The sequence below is a fragment of the Saccopteryx leptura genome, chromosome 7 (assembly GCF_036850995.1).
Source record: "Saccopteryx leptura isolate mSacLep1 chromosome 7, mSacLep1_pri_phased_curated, whole genome shotgun sequence".
NCBI classification, from domain to species: Eukaryota; Metazoa; Chordata; class Mammalia; order Chiroptera; family Emballonuridae; genus Saccopteryx; species Saccopteryx leptura.
The window spans coordinates 5,185,038-5,186,767 of record NC_089509.1 but is presented as its reverse complement, the minus strand read 5'-3'; the positions used below and the strand labels follow the sequence as shown (position 1 = coordinate 5,186,767).

Sequence of the window (1,730 nt, the reverse complement as noted above, 5' to 3'; positions counted from 1 at the left end):
TGTCATCTGTATCTATGTGTTATGTATATATAATTTGACTCATCCATTCACTTTCTCTGATCCTATCCCCTCATCCTACTTCCTTCTGACAGCTATTCCTCTGCTCCCTGTGACCCAACTCTGCCTCTATTCTGTTTCTCAGTTCACTTTGTTCATTCAATTTCACTTATAAGTGAGATCATATGATATTTGCTTTTTTCTACCTGGCTTATTTCACTTCACATAATAACCTGCAGGTCCATCCAGGCCATTACAAAAGGTAAAATTTTCTTTTTCAAGACTGTGTAGTATTCCATTGTGTATATGTACCACTGTTTTCTAATCCACTCATCCTCTGAGGATACGGCTATTTCCAGATCTTGGCTATTGTAAACTGCTGCAATAAACATGGGGTGCATATCTTGTTTTGAATCAGTGATTTGGTATTCTTAGGATATATTCCTAAAAGTGGGATGGCTCGATTAAAAAGGCAGTTCCATATTTAGTTTTTTTTGTTTGTTTGTTTGTTTTTGTTTTTTTAGGGGAGAGCGCGAACACAGTCCCCCACTACCACAAATTATGCAGTCGAGTTTCCCACATTTGGGGAAATCGCAGGGGTCAGCACATCCGGAGTGCAATGGATAAGCCTTGCCCTGGGAAAACCACCTTCGTGATCATGGTATCTCCCCTGCCAGGTAAGTATCCATATTTAGTTTTTGAGGAAACACCATACTGTTCTCCACAGTGGCTGCACAAGTCCTCATTCCCACCAGCAATGCAGGAGAATTCCCTTTTCTCCACACTCGTCAGCACTTGTGTGTTGATTTGTTAATGAGCACCATTCCGACATGTGTGAAGTGATATCTCATTGTGGTTTTAATTTGCATTTCTTTGATGATTAGTGACACTGAACATATTTTTATATGCTTATTGGCCATCTGTATGTCCTCTTTGGAGAAGTGTCTTTTCAGTTCTTTTGCACAGTTTTTAATTAGATTATTTACCTTCCTGGTGTTGAATTTAGAAGTTCTTTATAAATTTTGGTTATTAACCCCATAGTAGATGTATTGGCGAATATGTTCTCCCATTGTGTGGGTTGTCTTCTTATGTTGTTCATGGTGTCTTTTGCTGTGCAAAAGCTTTTTAGTTTAATCTAGCTTCATATGTCTATTTTGTCCTTTATTTCACTTGCCTGTGGAGATACATCAGCAAAAATATTGCTACAAGAGACATCAGAAAGTTTACTGCCTATGTTTTCTTTCAAGATGTTTATGATTTTGCAATTTACATTTAAGTATTTTATTCATTTTGAGTTTATCTTTGTAAATGGTGTAAATTGGTGGTCTAGTTTCAAGTTTTTGCAGGTAGCTGTCCAATTTCTTCAACGTCATTTATTAAAGATACCGTCTTTACTCCATTGTATACTCTTATGTCCTTAGTCAAATATCAATTGACCATAAAGAGTTGGGTTTATTTCTGGGTTCTCTGTTCTGTTCCATTTATCTATATACCTGTTCTTATGCCAGTACCAAGCTGTCTTGAGTACAATGGCATTGTAGTATAACTTGATATTAGGAAGTGTGATACCTCCCATTTTATTCTTCATTTTCAAGATTGCTGAAGGCTATGTGTGTCATTTCTTGTTTTATATACAATACATTTTTGGGTTTTTTTTATTTTTTATTATATATACATTTTTTAAATATTTGTTCTATATCTTTGAAGTATGCCATTGGCATTTTAATTGAAAT

General features: G+C 35.7%; 1 non-coding gene across 1 annotated transcript; it reads right to left on the bottom strand.

Annotated features, from left to right (window-relative positions):
* Nucleotides 1-518: 518 nt before the first annotated feature.
* LOC136379292 (U1 spliceosomal RNA) lies at nt 519-682 on the bottom strand. The gene has a single exon (XR_010746766.1). It is a non-coding gene; the product is annotated as a U1 spliceosomal RNA (small nuclear RNA).
* Between the last annotated feature and the right edge of the window lie 1,048 nt (nt 683-1,730).